This window comes from Hordeum vulgare, chromosome 6H (genome assembly GCF_904849725.1).
Source record: "Hordeum vulgare subsp. vulgare chromosome 6H, MorexV3_pseudomolecules_assembly, whole genome shotgun sequence".
NCBI lineage: Eukaryota > Viridiplantae > Streptophyta > Magnoliopsida > Poales > Poaceae > Hordeum > Hordeum vulgare.
Genome location: NC_058523.1, coordinates 491,839,289 through 491,861,172, shown reverse-complemented (window position 1 = coordinate 491,861,172; position 21,884 = coordinate 491,839,289).

Below are 21,884 nucleotides of genomic sequence, written 5' to 3'. Positions count from 1 at the left end.
AGAGCACCATGTTCAAGTAGGGGATTACAGCGGGGTGCGGGAGAGTGGACCAATAAAGAAGATGCGGTTGGTGATGAATAAGGTGATGTTGATGAAGACGATCACCGCGGCGATGGTTCCCTCATTGGCACTCCCCCTTGTGCCTCCTCCTATAAGGCCTCCCCCCAAGGTGGGGAGAGGTTCTCCCTCTGGTCCTTGGCCTCCATGGTGATGATGGCCCCTCCGTCTACCTCCTCCATGGTCTCCGGTGATGGTGACCCCATCCAGCGGGGTGCCGAAGAGGGCTAAGATTGGGATTTCGTGGCTCTGGATGCTTGAAGTGGCGGAACTCCTCATCTAGGTTTACTTCTGGGGGTTTGGAATTTATAGGAATTTTTGGCGCCAGTCTCACGCCAGGAAGGTTCCAGGGAAGCTCACAAGCCACAAGGGCGTGACCCGATGAAGTCATTAATCCCCATGGGATAAGAATATAAAACCTATATAATATGAGATTCATGATAGTCAATTCATTCAACCATTTACTCATAGGATATAAGTGAAGCACGAGAGTAAATGACAAAACTACTCCAAAACATATAAGTGAAGATCAATGAGCAGTCAAACAATCAAGTAGCTATATGAGGACTTTCTATCTCTCTATCAGTAAATATTTTTCATATCAGAGTATTTTATTTAAACATCAAGCAAAAGAAAAATATCACTCCAAGAATATGACTCATCAAGTGAACGAATAAAAAAATTTGGGGCTCAACATAGGCTAACCGATAATTGTTGATGAAGAGGAGTGGGATGGGTAGCATCCCCAAGCTTAGATGCTTGAGGCTTCTTGAAATATTTACTTGGGGTTCATTGGGCATCCCCAAGCTTGAGCTTTTGTATCTCGTTCAATCCTCTCATATCGTGGTTTCACCTATTCTCAAAAACTTCATCCACACAAAACTCGAAAAGAACTCGTGAGATAAGTTAGTACACATAAGAATAAATCAACACATCAGGTACTGCCAAGACAAGTTGCACAATAATTTTCAAACATTATCTACTGTTTACTATCATTTCCACAATTTATATCTATCAATATAGGCTATGGAAACTATAGGATAAGTAGATAACAAAACTATGCCAGCATTCTGTCCAAACAGAACAGTCTGTAGCAGTTTATGAAAATAGTGTAGTTCTGTAACTCAAACAATTATTCAAATTTAGGTAATTCTATAATATTTATATGAAAAACGGTGTAAAAATTTCGAAAACTTTTCAAGTTCCAGTAAAATTTGAAAATTCAAACACTACAGCACCAGTTTATGTTTTTACACAACACCAATGAAAGCATGCAATGCAAGCATCCTAATGCAATTCTTGAAAGTTTTTATTGAAAAACAAGATTATAAATAAAACATAACAGAGAACAGCAAAATAAAATGATTCTCCAAGCAAAACTCATATTATGTGACGAATAAAAATATAGCTCCAAGTAAGATATACCGATAATGTTAAAGACAAAAGAGGGGATGCCTTTTGGATATTACCTTGGGGTGCCTTGGGAATCTCCAAGTTTAGGTTCTTGTCACTCCTTATTCTCCTCATATCGGTGTCCCACCCAAAACTTAAAAACTTCAATCACACAAACCTTAACGAAACTTCGTGAGAAGGGTTAGTGTAATAAAGATAGATCATTCACTTAGCTACTGTCAACAAAAGATTCGTAATTGTTCCCACATAATACATACTGTATTCTATCATTCCTTTATTTATATTACTAAATATAAGCCATGGGAACTGTAAAATAAGCAAACTATGCATGCAAAACAGAATTTCTCAAAAACAGAACAGTCTGTGAAGATATGTAGTATAGCCATACTTACCTATCTTTGAAAATTCTGAAAAATTAGGATAACGAGAAGAATTTGTATATAAAGACTTTTTCAAAATTTCAGATCATTATCACGCTCCAGTAAAAAATGAAAATTCCTGTACTGGAGTCAAAAGTTTATGTTTTGGTTCAGCATCAATTCTACACATCTTGTGAGTCATCCCAAAGGCTATACTTGGCACTTTGTTGAAATAAAAGACACAAAACATTATTAATACAGTATATTAATCATGTGAACTCATAAAAATATATTTTAAAAGTGTTGGGTTGTCTCCCAACAAGGGCTTTTCTTTAATGCCTTTTAGCTAGGCATGGTTATTTCAATGATGCCCTTCCAAGCCTAATTCCGATGATGATTTTATTCACACTCTAAAAGATATAAGTGAAGTTCACAGAGCATTCTACAATTAATATATATCAACCAATATATAAACTAAAAATATATAAGTGAAGCACACGAAGCATTCTATAAGGGCCATACTCAAAAGATTTAAGTGAAGCACAAAGAGCATTCCACAAAGCCAGACTCAAAAGATTTAAGTGAAGCTCATGAAGCATTCTATAATCAATGAAGGACTATATCATACTAGAATGTTGCATAAAAGGAGAAGAAAAACACTATAGACGCATATCATGTGAAAAAAACAAAAACCGAAGTATACCGATAATTGTTGAAGAATAAAGATGGGATGCCTTCCGGGGGAACCCCAAGCTTAGATGCTTGAGCCTCCTTGAAATATTTACTTGGGGTGCCTTGGGCATCCTCAACCTTGAACTCTTGTATCTGTGTATTCTTCTTTGTAGATACCTCCTCGATCTTCGAACACTTCATTCACACAAAACATAATAAAACCCTCGTGAGATCCGTTAGTGTAATAAAGCAAAATACTACTTTAAGTACTGTTGTGAACTCATTACAAATTCATATTAGCATTATATCTACTATAGTCCAACTTCACCATGGTTCATACCCCCCGGCACTACCCATAGATTCATCAAAATAAGAGAACAATGCATAGAAAACAGAATCTGTCAAAAATAGGATAGTTTGTAGAAATCCAGAAACTTCGTATACTTATTTAACTCAAACAATTCTGAACAATTAGGAAGAAATAAAAAAATTCATAGAAGTACTGTGTAAAAATTTCAGAAACATTTGACATTCCAGTAAAAAACGTAAATTCACGCACTACATCCAAAATTTCTGTTTTTGCACTGCACACGCCAAACAAGCAATCTAATCATCCTAAAGGCAAATCTTGCCACATTATTTTTATAATACAAAGGATATATACAAGGGGTTAGTCATTTTTGAGAAACTTCCATGAAAAATTCTACATTTCTTTCATGAGCATGAACACAAGTGTTCAGGGTCAACCCTCACTTCTCCAATGCACAAACTTGGAATCACTTCTCTTTTTGAAAACTTCTTCGGCATAAGAGGCAAGTAAATATTTTTGTATTTTTCATTATTTATTTATTTTTGTTTGTTTTACCCACAACTAAATAAAGTAAAAAGGTAAAACAAAATCTACTTAGTGAAGAAAGCAAACAATCACACACAAGAATATCAATCCCACGCTATTGCTCCCCGGCAACGGCGCGAGAAAAGAGCTTGATAATCCCCAAGTGCAAGGAATCATCGTAGCAATTTCCAAAGGTGGAAGTGATAAGTATGGACTGTCAAACCCACAACGAGCTAAAGGTAAGATCAACATTCTCTCATGTCCTATCTGCCACTGATACAAGTTTACGTACGCCGAACGTTCGCTTCTAACTAGGAACGAGAAGTAAAACTACATTGTTGGTATGAACAGGATAGCTTTGCATGACAAAGGAGAACTAAAATATAAAAATAGGTGTTATTATCATAAAGTTAGAATATATTACAATATATTACAAATAGCGAGTGTGGAATAATGATGGGTCAGTGTGCGGAATTGTCCTAGGCAATTGTTAACAAGATCGGTGATCATTATTGCAATTTTATATGAGGGAGAGGCCTAAGCTAACATACTTTCTTCACTTGGATCATATGCACTTATGATTGGAACTCTAGTAAGCATCTGCAACTACTAAAGATCATTAAGGTAAAGCCCAACCATAACATTAAAGCATCAAGTCCCCTTTATCCCATACGCAACAACCCACCTACTCGGGTTTATGCTTCTGTCACTCAAGCAACCCACTATAAGCGAATCATGAACGTATTGCAACACCCTACAACGGGAATCCCTCACGCTTGCGCGGCACAGAGAGTACCATAGTACAACACCTATAGTAAAGCATGCAACTCAAACCAATCTAGATCATCAATCAACCCACAAGACAAAGGGAATCTACTCAAAACATCATAGGATGGTAACACATCATTGGATCATAATATGTGGCATAGAGCACGATGTTCAAGTAGGGGATTACAGCAGTGTGCGGGAGAGTGGACTGCTAAAAGAAGATGCGGTCTCCCCTTGTGCCTCCTCCTCCATGGCCTCCCCCAAGGTGGGGAGAGGTTCTCCCTCTGGTCCTTGGCCTCCATGGTGATGATGGTCCCACCATCTTCCTCCTCCGTGGTCTCCGGTGATGGTGACCCCCTCCGGCAAGGTGCCGGAGAGGGCCAAGATTGGTTTTTCGTGGCTCTGGAGGCTTGCGATGGTGGAACTCCTGATCTAGGTTTCTTTATGGGGGTTTCGGAATTTATAGAAAATTTTGGCGTTGGTCTCACGTCAGTAAGGTTGCCGAGGAGGTCACAAGCCACAGGGGCGCTGCCTAGCGGGGTGGACGTGCCTAGCTGGCTTATGGCCTCCTCATCCACTTCCTGGCCCAACTCTTAGCTCCAGTATTTTTTATATTTTCCAAAAATATTCTCCGTAAATTTTTTCAGCCCATTCTGAGAACTTTAATTTTGCACAAAAACAACACCATGGTAGTTCTGCTGAAAACAGCGTCAGTCTGGGTTAGTTCTAATAAAATCATACCAAAATCATATAAAATTATTGTAAACATGGCATGAATACTTCAGAAATTATAGATACTATGGAGGCGTCTCAGGGGTCCACCTGCCCCTGGTGGGTTGGCCACCCCTCCCACATGAGGCCCATACGCCGAAGGGGCTGGGCTATCCTAGAGGTGGCCGCCGCCCCCTTTCCTTGAGGGCCAAATCTGATCTTGGCCGCCGCCCCACCCCTAGGGGAAACCCTAGGGTGCCGGCCCCTCCCCCTTCCCAAGAGCCACGGCACAACCCTGCTCTATCTCTTGTTGTATTTCTCTACCGCCACGATCGCGGTAATGCTTAGCGAAGCCTTGCCAAGATCGCACTACCACCACCACACCTTTGTGCTACCGGAGAACTCAGTTGCTACTTCTCCTTCGCTCGTTGGATTGAGAAGGCAGAGACGTCATCGAGCTGTACTTGTGTTGAACACATAGGTGCCGTCTGTTTGGCGTTATATCGTGACGGGTCATGATTAGATCGCGGGACCGATCGTGATTGGATCGCGAAGATGTTCGACTACATCAACTGTGTGTCTTAATGCTTTCGCTTAGCGATCTACAAGGGTATGTAGATGCGCCCCCCGTCTAATAGTTCTTGATCTCCATAGAGAGATCTTGGGTGTTCGTGCGTAATTTTTTGTTTCCCATGCAACGTCCCCAATAGTGGCGTCATTAGCTAGGTCTATGCGTAGGTAACATGCACGAGTAGAACACAAAGTGTTTGTGGGCGTTCATGTTCAGATTGCTTACTTCCTTAGTCTTATCTTTATTCAGCGGTATTGTGGTATGAAGCGGCCCGGACCAACCTTACTCGTGCACGTACGAGAGTTTGGTTCATCGACTGGCATGTAACCTGGTTGCATAAAGATGCCTGGCGGGTGTCTGTCTGTCCCACTTTAATTGAATTAGATTCGATAGAGGTGGTCCTTCTGGAAGGTTAAATAGCAACTTTAATATCACTGTTGTGTCTTTGCGTAGGTAAGAACGCTTCTTGCTAGTTGCCTATAGCAGCCACGTAAAACTTGAAACAACAAAGTGGAGGACGTCTAACTTGTTTTTACACGAGATGTTGTGATGTGACATGGCCAAAGACATGATGTGATATATGTGATGTATGAGATGATCATGTTTTGTATAGATTATCATTACTTGCATTTCAATGAGTACGGCAACCAGCAGGAACCATAGGGTTCTCTTTAATTTATTTGTGCCATTTGCTTTACTTTATCGCTATGAGTTAGCAATAGTTGTAGAAGAAATAGTTGGCGCAACAACCACATGAGGACACGATGATGGAGATCATGATGATGGATATCATGGTGTCATGCCGGTGATGATGGAGATCATGTCGGTCCTTTGGAGATGGACATCAAAAGCACAAGATGATGATGGCCATATCATGTCACTTATATGATTTGCATGTGATGTTTATATTTAAATGCATCTTATTTTGCGTAGGAGGACGGACGCATTATAAGTTGATTCATCACTAAAAATTCAAGATAAAATTGTGTTCTCCCCATGTGTGCACCACCGCAAAGGTTCCTTGTTTCTAAGCACCTCGTGATGATCGGGTGTGATAGACTCTACGTTTTCATACAACGGGTGTAAGCCAGTTTTGCACGTGCGGAACACTTGGACTAAAATTAATGAGCCTTGCACGTACAGGCATGGCCTGAAAACACATGAGACAAAAAGGTCGAACATGAGTCATATAGTAGATATGATCAACATGGAGATGTTCACCATTGAAACCACCTCATCTCACGTAATTATCGAACTTGGGTTGGTGGATTTGGATCATGTCACACTCAGGCAACCCGAGGAATGATGATTTGATTGAAAGTTCTTTAGTAATATGATTAACTGAACTCATTATCATGGACATATTCTAAAGATGTCTTTCCAAATTATGTTGTAGATCAATAGTTCATGTTGTAGATCCTGTGTATTTTGATACGTTCCTAGAGAAAACTAACTTGAAAGATGATGGTAGCAATTGTGCGGACTGGGGCCGTGATATGAGGATTGTCCTCATTGCTGCACAGAAGGCTTATGTCCTGGATGCACCCCTCGGTGTGCCACCCCCCTTAAGCATCGTTTGCGGGTGTTGAGAACATCTAACATAGACGTTTCAATGACTACCTGATAGTTCAGTGTGTCATGCTTTACGGCTTAGGACTGAGGCTCCAAAGACGTTTTAAACACCATGGAGCATATGACATGTTCCAAGGAATGAAAATAGATTTTCAGGCTCGTGCGTGTGTTGAGAGGTGTGAGACCTCCGACAAGTTCTTTTCCTGCATGATGAAGGAGAATAGCTCAATCGGTGAGCATGTGCTCAGATTATTTGACTGCTACAATCGCTTGAATCAAGTGGGCATTGATCTCCCAGATAAGATAATGATTGACATAGTTCTCCAAGTCACTGCCACCAAGCTACTAGAGCTTCATGATGAGCTATAACATGCCAATGATGGAGAAGTTGATCCCTGAGCTAATCGCGATGTTTTACACTACGAAGGTAGAAATCAAGAAGGAGCATCAAGTGTTGATGTTTAGTAAAACCACTAGTTTCAAGAAGGGAAAGGGAAAGAAGGGAAACTTCAAGAATTGAAAGCCAGTTGTCGTCCTAGTGAATAAACCCACAGTTGGACCCAAAACTGAGACTGAGTGCTTCTGTTGTGAGAGGAACGGTCACTCAAAGCGGAACGACCCAAATACTTGTCAAATAAGAAGGCTGGCACTGTCAACAAAAGTATATTTGATGTACATGTTATTGATGTGTGCCTTACTAGTGCTTGTTGTAGCACTTGGATATTTGATACCGGCTCAGTTGCTAATATTAGTAACTTGAAACATTAGTCGCGGGATAAACAAAGACTATATAAGGGCGAGGTGACGACGTGTGTTGGAAGTGTTTCCATGGATGATGTGATCACCATCGCACGCTCCATCTACTTTCGGGGTTAGTGTTAAACCTAAATAAATGTTATTTGGTGTCTGTTGATGGGGGGATAACCCCGGGATAGGCCAAACGCGAGGACTCCTCCAGTGCCCTTTGAAAAACACGTGCAGGCCGGCCGGCTCCTCGTAGGCCGGCTGCGCCTAGCCGGCTATGCGTGGCTGGCTAGACTTGTCCGGCTTGACTGCGCCCCGCTAGCCGGTGGGTCAGCACCAGTCGCATTACCATGACGAACCACGTCAGGGGCATCATCACCAAAGGTATGGCTATAGTGCTGCAGGTACCGCTAACCAAACCAAAGCGAGTCTATAGTGAAGGGGACGTGCCACTGGTCATCGCCGAATGCGACCAGCCGAGATAGCACAGTGACAAGAACGCCCCCGTCCAGTCCATTACATGTCCCAACATGGGCAATAGTGCAACCAACCGTACGATGACCGAAGCTGGCTACGCAAGGCGACACGCATAAGGCGGCACACGCCACTGCGTAGCAAGCATGCACCAATGGTGGCGCCCGGCCAGCAGGCCCCAGCTCCTGGCAGGACCCAGCAGCCGGCGGCCCCCCACTTGTGACAAGGCTTCTCCAGCCGGTGGGACCCCTGGCAGGCTCGAGAGGCAGCCAGCCGGGTCCCCCTAGTACCTTCTATTCTCATTGTAAGCCAGGGGGTTGGCCTATAAAACCCCCTAGCACCCCTGATGCAGTGGTCGGTTGATCACACACTCACACACACATACGAGGGGAAAAGAGAGCTCCTAGCTCCTTCTTCATCCTCTATCATAAAAGTCTAGGAGCATATGGTATCCCCACCCGGATCATCAACCAACTCAAGCAGGACTAGGGGTGTTACCTCCCACAGAGGGCCCTGAACCTGGGTACTTCGTGTGTCTCGCATGGCTCGTTCCCTATCCCGTTTCCAGAGCCCGGCGGCGTCCTTTCGGTCCCAACCACATACAATTAGCCACCCCATGGCATCTGTCGTGAGAAAATGATGAAAGTTGGCGCCCATCATGGGGCCGTCCGCCACGCCGGCCGGAGGCATGCTTCGGGTGGGATCCTTCACCAACTCTGCCGACGCACCGCGTCCGGGCTGATCAACACACTCGTGGAGCTTTCCCTCGTGGAAGCTCCCGCGACATTGAGCTCCGCCTTTGCATGCTCCGCAGGCTCCGCCGCCTCTCCCCTCGATGAGACGAGCCACAACCTTGCCTTTTCCGATGTTGACACTCTCTCGAAGCTCTTTAGCAAGATGAGGCTCGACGACCCGTCTGCGCTCCATGAGTACCCCAGCGACGTGCTGGACTGGTCCGACCCACCATTGTTTGCACGGATGATTGCCTCGAGCGATGCTTGTGGTTTTCGCGCCATCGCGATGGTGATGGTCACTGGCTCCGCCATGAGCTCTGCTCGTACCAGGGCCGAGGCGCGCGCTACTGATTCCTCGGCTCGCCCTAGCCCCTCTGGTCCTCTTCGCTCGATACTACAGGAGCTGAGCACCCCTATCGCACCAATGCTAACCCAGCCATGGTTGCGGCCGAGCTGGAGGCGCCCAGCTAGCAGCTTCTCACAGAGGTCAACACTCCGGCGTCTGATAAACATCGGATGGAATTTGCGCAGCGCGAGTAAAACTCCGCCTACGGCCTCACCCCGGCTGGCTACGGGACCAGCCGGTGAGGTACACTTCATAGCCGCGGACGTGTAGTCGCCGACATCCTCGGTGGCAACTGCTACTTCTTGAGCTTGCGTTGGTTTTCCCTTGAACAGGAAAGGGTGATGCAGCAAAGTAGATAATTATTTCCCTAGTTTGTTGAGAACCAAGGTATCAATCCAGTAGGAGGAAGAAGCAAGGCCTCAATCGTAGTGCATACACAAACAATCAAACACTTGCACCCAATGCTAAGAAGGGTTGTCAATCCCTTTAGAGTTATTTGCAAGGATGAGATCTGATAGAGATAGATATAAAATATTGCAGAAACAAAATTAAATAAATTGCACCAAGATATTTTTGGTATTTTTGGTTTATAGGTCTGAAATTATAATATGGAAAATAGACCCGGGGGCCATAGGTTTCACTAGAGGCTTCTCTCATAAAGGAAACTAATACTGCGGATGAACAAATTACTGTCAAGCAATTGATAAAAAAGTGAATAATTATGAAGATATCCAAGGCAATGATTATGCATATAGGCATCACGTTTGTGTCAATTAGACCGAAACTATTCTGCATCTACTACTATTACTCCACACATCGACCGACTCATGCCTGCATCTAGAGTATTAAGTTCATGAAGAACAGAGTAACACATTAAGTAATATAACATGATGCAGATGGATAAACTCAAGCAATATGATGAAAACCCCATATTTTTATCCTTGATGGCAACAATACAATATGTGCCTCGCTATCCCTACTATGTCATTGGGTGAGGACACCGCAAGATTGAACCCAAAACTAAGCACTTCTCCCGTTGCAAGAATTACCAATCTAGTTGGCCAAACCAAACCAATAACTCGAAGAGACTTGCTAAATGAAATCATGCATATAAGAATTCAAAAGAGATTCAAATAATATTCATAGATAAATAGGATCTCGACAAACACACCGCAAAAGAGTATTACATCGGATAGATCTCCATGAAGATCATGAAGAACGTGGTATTAAGATCAAAGAGATAGAATAAGCCATCTTGCTACGAGCTATGGACCCGTAGGTCTGTGGTGAACTACTCATGCATCATCAGAGGGGTAATGGAGTTGATGTAGATGCCCTCCGTGATCAATTCCCTCTCCAGCAGATTACCGAAATAGGTTCCCAGATTGGATCTCACCGGAACAGGGGCTCTCGGCGGTGGAAAAGTATTTCTGTTTCTCTTTTTAGTGATGGGGGAATATATGGGAATTTATAGGCCGAAGAATAGGGTTAGGAGACCTGCACAGGACCCACAAGCGAGGGAGGCGCCCCCCTAGGGTGCGCCCTGCAGGCCTGTGGCCTCCCGGCAGGTGCCCTGCCCCCTACTCCAAGTCTTCTGGGTTTCTTCTGTTCCAAGAAAAAATATTCCAAATATTTTATTCTTTTTGAACTCCATTTAATATTCCTCAACTGCAATACTCAAAACATGGAAAAAACAGAAACTGGCACTAGGCTCTAGATTAATAGGTTAGTCCCAAAAATAATATAAAACAACATATTATTGCATAAAACATCCAAAACAAATAATATAATATCATGGAACAATAAAAGATTATAGATACGTTGGAGACTTATTAGCATCCCCAAGCTTAATCATGCTCGTCCTCGAGTAGGTAAATGATTAAAATAGAATTTTTGATGTGGAATGCTACCTAACATATTTATCCATGTAATATTCACTATTGTGGCATGAATATTCAGATCCATAAGATTCAAAAGAAAAGTCTAATATTGACATAAAAACAATAATACTTCAAGCATACTAATAATGTAATTGCTTCCTTTCAAAATAACATGGTCTTAGAAAGTTATCCCTACAAATTCATATGGTCTCACTATGCTCCATCTTCACCACACAAAGTATCTAAATCATCCACAACCCCGATGAAAATCAAGCAATTGTTTCATACGTATTATGTTCTCAAACCTTTTCAACTCTCACGCAATACATGAGCGTGAGCCATGGATATAGCACTATAGGTGGAATAGAGTATGGTGGAGGTTGCAAAAAAAATGAGAAGATAGTCTCACATCAACTAGGCATATCAATGGGCTATGGAGATACCCATCAATAGATTTCAATGTGAGTGAGTAGGGATTGCCATGCAACAAATGCACTACAGCTATAAGTGTATGAAAGCTCAAAAAGTAAACTAAGTGGTTTATGCAAAATATGTAATTCCACTAGTTATATGAAAGTGACAAAATAGGAGACTCTCTATGAAGAACGTGGTGCTACTTTGCAGCACAAGTGTGGAAAAACATAGTAGCATTGTCCCTTGTCTCGTTCTCTTTTTTTTTCTTTTTTTGGTGGGATTCTTTGGCCTCTTTTATTTTTTATGGGCTTCGCTGGCCTCTTTTATTGTTGTAAAGTCTGGAGACTCATCCCAATGTGAGGGAATCATAGCTTCCATCATCCTTTTCTCACACGGGACAATGCTCTAATAATGCAAATCATCACACTTTTATTTACTTACAACTCAAAGATTACAACTCGATATCTAGAACAAAATATGACCCTATAAGCAATATAGAAGTGATGGTGCGTGTCATAAAAACGGGACGGTGGTGTTGCATGGAAATATATCTCGGAATGGCTATGAAAATGCCATAATAGGTAGATATGGTGGCTGTTTTGAGGAAAATATATGGTGACTGTTTTGAGGAAGGTGGGTTTAATGTGTCGGCAAAAATTGTGCGGTACTCGATAGGCTAGCAAAGGTGGAAGGGTGAGAGTGCGTATAATCCATGAACTCAACATTAGTCATAAAGAACTCACATACTTATTGCAAAAGCCTATTAGTTATCGAAACAAAGTATTAGACGCATGCTCCTAGGGGAAGGGTTGGTAGGAGTTAACCATCGCGCGATCCCGACCTCCACACAAAGGTTGACAATCATTAAACAAATCATGCTCCGACTTCATCACATAACGGTTTAGCATACATGCATGCTACGGGAACCACAAGCTTTAACACAAGCATTTCCTCTAATTCACAATTACTTACTAGCATGACTCTCATATTACCATCTTCATATCTCAAAACTATATGCAAGGAATCCAACTCCTCATCATATTCAATGCACTAAATACGGATTTTTTTTATTATATCCCTCTTGGATGCCCATTATATTAGGACTAATTCATAACCTCAACTAATTTCCATGCTGTTTAAAGAACTCGGAAAATAGTATAAGTGAGGTATGAGAGTTTAATAATTTGTATAAAACAAAACACCACCGTACTCTCAAAGATATAAGTGAAGCACTAGAGCAACATTGCCTAGCTCAAAAGATATAAGTGAAGTACATAGAGTATTTTAATAAATTCACGGTTCAACGTGTCTCTATCAAAGTATGTGTGAAGCAAGGATGATTGTGGAAAACTAAAAAGTAAAGACTCATATCATAAAATACACTCCAAGCAAAACACATATCATGTGGTGAATAAAAATATAGCCTCAAGTAAATTTACCAATGGATTGAAGACGGAAGAGGGGATGCCTTCCGGGGCATACGCAAGCTTAGGCTATTTGGTATCCTTGAATATGGCTTGGGGTGCCTTGGGAATCGACAAGCTTAGGATCTTACCACTCCTTCTTCCATAGTCCATCAAATCTTTACCCAAAACTTGAAAACTTCACAACACAAAACTCAACAGAAAACTCATGAGATCCGTTAGTATAAGAAAAATAAATCAACACTTTAGGTACAGTTGTGAACTCATTATTTATTTATATTGATGTAGTATTTAATGTATTCCAACTTCTCCATGGTTCATACCCCCCGATACAACCCATAGATTCATCAAAATAAGCAAACAACACAAAGAAAAAGCAGAATCTGTCAAAAACAAAACAGTTTGTAGAAATCTGTTCACTTAGAATACTTGTGTAACTCCAACAATTTTTAAAAAAATATTCAAATATATGAAATTAGTAAATAAATCTCGTGTAAAAAATTCAAATCAAAATCACGTTCTGGTAAATTTATAAAATTCCTGGACTGAGGGCGAAAGTTTCTGTTTTTCAGCAAAATCAACTTAAAAACACCATAGACCATCCCAAAGGTCTTACTTGGATCAAAAACTAATTAAAACAAGAAAACACAATTATTACAGAGGTAATAATGTGTGGAGCACTCAAAAACATAATAAAAACAAAAGCATAAAAATAAATTTGGGTTGCCTCCCAACAAGTGTGTCACATCCCTGGATCCCTAACTAGGGTCTAGTCTTTGTGCTCATGTTTTCTTCCATTGCATTTAAGAATTTGAAACAACCTCCAAAGAAGTGGTGCAACTCAAACCAAAAAAACCTTAGCCACTTCTAATTCAAGGAAAATTCAAATCTTGCCAAAATCAATGAACCCAAAATGTCCTCAAGAAAAGTTCATCTTTTCTAATACATATTGAAAATAAGTTATGAGGGGTGAAAACTATTCTCAAATCAGTTTTGACATTTTATTTAAAACCAGCAAGTCCCTGAATTCAAACTTATATTTGAATTCAAAAATATATAATTTTCAAAAATGCTGAAAACTTTATGGGTGATTGGAAATATTCCAACTAACACCGCAGCATTTTTCCAACTATTTTTAGATTTGATTTTAGTGCCAAAAATAAATAGCAACAAGTGTGAGCAAATAAAATAGAAACAGAAAAAATGGAAAAGTCCTATCCGACGCTCACCTAAGGCCCAGCCCACCTAGCGCCTGTCGTCTTCCTCCCTGCTAGTCGGAGCAGGAGGTGGCCGCCGCTCGATCCGGCGCGCCCACGCTGCTGCGTGTCTGCCTAGCTGCCGCGTCGCGCTGGCGTGGTCGGGGATAAGCTCCCCGAGGCCTCCCTGAGCTCATCCCCTCCTCATTCTTCCCCCTGCCCTCTCTCTGTTGGGGAACGTCGCATGGGAAACAAAAAATTTCCTACGCGCACGAAGACCTATCATGGTGATGTCCATCTACGAGAGGGGATGAGTGATCTACGTACCCTTGTAGATCGTACAGCAGAAGCGTTGGAGAACGCGGTTGATGTAGTGGAACATCCTCACGTCCCTCGATCCGCCCCGCGAACAATCCCGCGATCAGTCCCACGATCTAGTACCGAACGGACGGCACCTCCGCGTTCAGCACACGTACAGCTCGACGATGATCTCGGCCTTCTTGATCCAGCAAGAGAGACGGAGAGGTAGAAGAGTTCTCCGGCAGCGTGACGACGCTCCGGAGGTTGGTGATGATCTCGTCTCAGCAGGGCTCCGCCCGAGCTCCGCAGAAACGCGATCTAGAGGAAAAACTATGGAGGTATGTGGTCGGGCAGCCGTGAGAAAGTCGTCTCAAATCTGCCCTAAAAGCCACATATATATAGGAGGAGGGAGGGGGACCTTGCCTTGGGGTCCAAGGGACTCCTAAGGGGTCGGCCGAGCCAAGGGGGGGAGGACTCCCCCCCAAACCGAGTTGGACTTGGTTTGGTGGGAGGAGTCCCCCTCCCTTCCCACTTCTTCCCTCTTTTTTTTTCTTTTCCTTTGATTTTCTTTCTCTTGGCGCATAGGCACCTTTGGGGCTGTCCCACCAGCCCACTAAGGGCTGGTGTGTCTCCCCAAAGCCTATGGGCTTCCCCGGGGTGGGTTGCCCCCCCCCGGTGAACTCCCGGAACCCATTCGTCATTCCCGGTACATTCCCGGTAACTCCGAAAACCTTCCGGTAATCAAATGACGTCATCCTATATATCAATCTTCGTTTCCGGACCATTCCGGAAACCCTCGTGACGTCCGTGATCTCATCCGGGGCTCCAAACAACATTCGGTAACCAACCATATAACTCAAATACGCATAAAACAACGTCGAACCTTAAGTGTGCAGACCCTGCGGGTTCGAGAACTATGTAGACATGACCCGAGAGACTCCTCGGTCAATATCCAATAGCGGGACCTGGATGCCCATATTGGATCCTACATATTCTACGAAGATCTTATCGTTTGAACCTCAGTGCCAAGGATTCGTATAATCCCGTATGTCATTCCCTTTGTCCTTCGGTATGTTACTTGCCCGAGATTCGATCGTTAGTATCCGCATACCTATTTCAATCTCGTTTACCGGCAAGTCTCTTTACTCGTTCCGTAATACAAGATCCCGCAACTTACACTAAGTTACATTGCTTGCAAGGCTTGTGTGTGATGTTGTATTACCGAGTGGGCCCCGAGATACCTCTCCGTCACACGGAGTGACAAACCCGAGTCTTGATCCATACTAACTCAACTAACACCTTCGGAGATACCTGTAGAGCATCTTTATAGTCACCCAGTTACGTTGCGACGTTTGATACACACAAAGCATTCCTCCGGTGTCAGTGAGTTATATGATCTCATGGTCATAGGAATAAATACTTGACACGCAGAAAACAGTAGCAACAAAATGACACGATCAACATGCTACATCTATTAGTTTGGGTCTAGTCCATCACGTGATTCTCCCAATGACGTGATCCAGTTATCAAGAAACAACACCTTGTTCATAATCAGAAGACACTGACTATCATCGATCAACTGGCTAGCTAACTAGAGGCATGCTAGGGACGGTGTTTTGTCTATGTATCCACACATGTAAATGAGTCTTCATTCAATACAATTATAGCATGGATAATAAACTATTATCTTGATACAGGAATTATAATAATAACTATACATTTATTATTGCCTCTAGGGCATAATTCCAACAGTCTCCCAGTTGCACTAGAGTCAATAATCTAGCCCTCACATCACCATGTGAATTACATTGTAATAAATCTAACACCCATACAGTTCTGGTGTCGATCATGTTTTGGCCGTGGAAGAGGTTTAGTCAGCGGGTCTGCTACATTCAGATCCGTGTGCACTTTGCATATATTTATGTCCTCCTCCTCGATGTAGTCGCGGATGAGGTTGAAGCATCGTTTGATGTGTCTGGTCTTCTTGTGAAACCTTGGTTCCTTTGCTAAGGCAATGGCACCAGTGTTGTCACAGAACAAGGTTATTGGATCCAGTGCGCTTGGCACCACTCCAAGATCCGTCATGAACTGCTTCATCCAGACACCCTCCTTAGCCGCCTCCGAGGCAGCCATGTACTCAGCTTCACATGTAGAATCTGCTACGACACTTTGCTTGGAACTGCACCAGCTTACTGCACCCCCATTAAGAATAAATACGTATCCGGTTTGCAACTTAGAGTCGTCCGGATCTGTGTCAAAGCTTGCATCGACGTAACCTTTTACGGCGAGCTCTTCGTCACCTCCATACACGAGAAACATCTCCTTAATCCTTTTCAGGTACTTTAGGATATTCTTGACCGCCGTCCAGTGATCCACTCCTGGATTACTCTGGAACCTACCTGCCATACTTATGGCCAGGCTAACATCCGGTCTGGTGCACAGCATTGCATACATGATAGAGCCTATGGCTGAAGCATAGGGGACGGAGCGCATATGCTCTCTATCTTCATCAGTTGTTGGGCACTGAGTCTTACTCAATCTCGTACCTTGTAACACTGGCAAGAACCCTTTCTTGGATTGTTCCATTTTGAACCTCTTCAAAACTTTATCAAGGTATGTGCTTTGTGAAAGTCCTATCAGGCGTTTTGATCTATCCCTATAGATCTTAATGCCTAGTATGTAAGCAGCTTCTCCTAGGTCCTTCATAGAGAAACTTTTATTCAAGTAACCTTTTATGCTCTCCAAAAGCTCTACGTTGTTTCCAATCAGTAATATGTCATCCACATATAATATTAGAAACGCCACAGAGCTCCCACTCACCTTCTTGTAAATACAAGATTCTCCAACCACTTGTATAAACCCAAATGCTTTGATCACCTCATCAAAGCGTTTGCTCCAACTCCGAGATGCTTGCACCAGTCCATAAATGGATCGCTGGAGCTTGCACACCTTGTCAGCATTTTTAGGATCGACAAAGCCTTCGGGTTGCATCATATACAACTCTTCCTTAAGGAAACCGTTAAGGAACGCCGTTTTGACATCCATCTGCCAGATTTCATAATCGAAAAATGCAGCCATTGCTAACATGATTCTGACGGACTTAAGCATCGCTACGGGTGAGAAAGTCTCATCGTAGTCAACTCCTGGAACTTGTGAAAAACCCTTTGCCACAAGTCGAGCTTTATAAACGGTCACATTACCGTCTGCGTCCGTCTTCTTCTTAAAGATCCATTTGTTCTGAATAGCCTTGCGGCCCTTAGGTAATATCTCCAAAGTCCACACTTTGTTCTCATACATGGATCCTATCTCGGATTTCATGGCTTCTAGCCATTTGTTGGAATCTGGGCCCACCATTGCTTCTTCATAATTTGCAGGTTCATTGTTGTCTAACAACATGATTGATAAGACGGGATTACCGTACCACTCTGGAGCAGCGCGTGATCTCGTCGACCTGCGTGGTTCAACAGAAACTTGAACTGGAGTTTCATGATCATCATCATTAACTTCCTCCTCAACCGGCGTCGCAATGACAGAGGTTTCCCCTTGCCCTGCGCCACCATCCAGAGGGATGAGAGGTTAGTCAACCTCGTCAAGTTCTATCTGCCTCCCACTCAATTCTCTCGAGAGAAACTCCTTCTCGAGAAAAGTTCCGTTCTTAGCAACAAACACTTGGCCCTCGGATTTGAGATAGAAGGTGTACCCAACTGTCTCCTTTGGGTAACCTATGAAGACGCACTTTTCCGCTTTGGGTTCCAGCTTTTCAGGCTGAAGCTTTTTGACATAAGCATCACATCCCCAAACTTTAAGAAACGACAACTTTGGCCTTTTGCCATACCACAGTTCGTATGGTGTCATCTCAACGGATTTCGATGGTGCCCTATTTAAAGTGAATGCAGCTGTTTCTAATGCATAACCCCAAAATGATAACGGCAAATCAGTAAGAGACATCATAGATCGCACCATCTCTAAAAAAGTACGATTACGACGTTCGGACACACCATTACGCTGTGGTGTTCCAAGCGGTGTTAACTGCGAAACAATTCCACATTGTTTTAAGTGAGTACCAAACTCCAAACTCAGATATTCACCCCCACGATCAGACCGTAGGAACTTGATCTTCTTGTTACGATGATTTTCCACTTTACTCTGAAATTGCTTGAACTTTTCAAATGTTTCAGATTTGTGCTTCATCAAGTAGACATAACCATATCTACTTAAATCGTCAGTGAAGGTGAGAAAATAATGATATCCGCCGCGTGTCTCCACGCTCATTGGACCACACACATCGGTATGTATGATTTCCAACAAGTCACTTGCACGCTCCATCGTTCCGGAGAATGGAGTCTTAGTCATCTTGCCCATGAGGCATGGTTCGCACGTGTCAAGTGAATCAAAGTCAAGTGACTCCAAAAGTCCATCAGCATGGAGTTTCTTCATGCGTTTTACACCAATATGACCCAAGCGGCAGTGCCACAAAAATATGGCGCTATCATTGTTTACTCTAACTCTTTTGGTCTCAATGTTATGTATATGTGTATCGCTATCGAGATTCAATATGAACAATCCTCTCACATTCGGTGCATGACCATAAAAGATGTTACTCATAGAAATTGAACAACCATTATTCTCAGACTTAAAAGAGTAACCGTCTCGCAATAAACAAGATCCAGATATAATGTTCATGCTCAACGCAGGCACTAAATAACAATGATTTAAGTTCATCACTAATCCCGATGGTAGTTGAAGTGACACTGTGCCGACGGCGATTGCATCAACCTTGGAACCGTTTCCTACGCGCATTGTCACTTCGTCTTTCGCCAGCCTTCGCCTATTCCGCAGTTCCTTCTTCGAGTTGCAAATGTGAGCAACAGAACCGGTATCGAATATCCAGGCACTACTATGAGAGCCGGTTAAGTACACATCAATAACATGTATATCAAATATACCTGATTTTTCTTTGCCCGCCTTCTTATCTGCCAGATACTTGGGGCAATTGCGCTTCCAGTGACCCATACCCTTGCAATAGAAGCACTCTGTTTCAGGCTTAGGTCCAGCCTTGGGTTTCTTCGGCGGATTGGCAACAGGCTTGCCGCTCTTCTTCGAATTGCCCTTCTTGCCTTTGCCGTTTCTCTTGAAACTAGTGGTCTTGCTCACCATCAACACTTGATGCTCTTTACGGAGTTCAGACTCTGCGACTTTCAGCATCGCAAACAACTCGCCGGGAGACTTGTTCATCCCTTGCATGTTGTAGTTCAACACAAAGCCTTTATAGCTTGGCGGCAGTGATTGAAGGATTCTGTCAGTGATAGCTTCTTGGGGGAGTTCAATCCCCAGTTCAGCTAGACGGTTTGAGTACCCAGACATTTTGAGCACATGTTCACTGACAGACGAGTTTTCCTCCATCTTGCAAGCATAGAATTTATTGGAGGTCTCATACCTCTCGATCCGGGCGTTCTTCTGAAAGATAAACTTCAACTCCTGGAACATCTCAAATGCTCCATGACGCTCAAAGCGACGTTGAAGTCCTGGTTCTAAGCCATACAAGACTGCACATTGAACTATTGAGTAGTCCTCCTTACGTGCTAACCAAGCGTTCTTAACATCCTGATCAGCCGTAGCGGGTGGTTCATCTCCTAGCGCAGCATTAAGGACATAATCCTTCTTTCCAGCTTGTAAGATTAGCTTAATATTACGAGCCCAGTCTACAAAGTTGCTTCCATCATGTTTCAACTTAGCTTTCTCTAGGAACGTATTAAAATTCAGGATGACACTTGCGTGAGCCATGATCTACAACACAAATATATTCAAAGTGGACTTAGACTATGTTCAAGATAATTAGAGTTCAACTTAATTAAATTATATGCTAAACTCCCACTCAAAAAGTACATCTCTCTAGTCATTTGAGTGGTTCATGATCCACTTACACTATCCCAAGTCCGATCATCACGTGAGTTGAGTATAGTTTCAGTGGTAAGCATCCCTATGCTAATCATATCAACTATATGATTCATGATCGACCTTTCGGTCTCATGTGTTCCGAGGCCATGTCTGCACATGCTAGGCTCGTCAAGCTTAACCCGAGTGTTCCGCGTGCGCAACTGTTTTGCACCCGTTGTATGTGAACGTTGAGTCTATCACACCCGATCATCACGTTGTGTCTCGAAACGACGAACTGTAGCAACGGTGCACAGTCGGGGAGAACACAATTTCGTCTTGAAATTTTAGTGAGAGATCACCTCATAATGCTACCGTCGTTCTAAGCAAAATAAGGTGCATAAAAGGATTAACATCACATGCAATTCATAAGTGACATGATATGGCCATCATCACGTGCTTCTTGATCTCCATCACCAAAGCACCGGCACGATCTTCTTGTCACCGGCGCCACACCATGATCATCCATCAACGTGTTGCCATCGTGGTTGTCGTGCTACTCATGCTATCACTACTAAAGCTACATCCTAGCAAAATAGTAAACGCATCTGCAAGCACATATGTTAGTATAAAGACAACCCTATGGCTCCTGCCGGTTGCCGTACCATCGACGTGCAAGTCGATATTTCTATTACAACATGATCATCTCATACATCCAATATATCACATCACATCGTTGGCCATATCACATCACAATCATACCCTGCAAAAACAAGTTAGACGTCCTCTAATTTTGTTGTTGCATGTTTTACGTGGTGACCAAGGGTATCTAGTAGGATCGCATCTTACTTACGCAAACACCACAACGGAGATATATGAGTTGCTATTTAACCTCATCCAAGGACCTCCTCGGTCAAATCCGATTCAACTAAAGTTGGAGAAACCGACACTTGCCAGTCATCTTTGAGCAAAGGGGGTTACTCGTAACGATGAAACCAGTCTCTCGTAAGCGTACGAGTCATGTCGGTCCAAGCCGCTTCAATCCAACAATACCGCGGAATCAAGAAAAGACTAAGGAGGGCAGAAAAACGCACATCACCGCCCACAAAACCTTTTGTGTTCTACTCGAGAAGACATCTAGGCATGAACCTAGCTCATGATGCCACTGTTTGGGAACGTCGCATGGGAAACAAAAATTTTCCTACGCGCACGAAGACCTATCATGGTGATGTCCATCTACGAGAGGGGATGAGTGATCTACGTACCCTTGTAGATCGTACAGCAGAAGCGTTGGAGAACGCGGTTGATGTAGTGGAACGTCCTCACGTCCCTCGATCCGCCCCGCGAACAATCCCGCGATCAGTCCCACGATCTAGTACCGAACGGACGGCACCTCCGCGTTCAGCACACGTACAGCTCGACCATGATCTCGGCCTTCTTGATCTAGCAAGAGAGACGGAGAGGTAGAAGAGTTCTCCGGCAGCGTGACGGCGCTCCGGAGGTTGGTGATGATCTCGTCTCAGCAGGGCTTCGCCCGAGC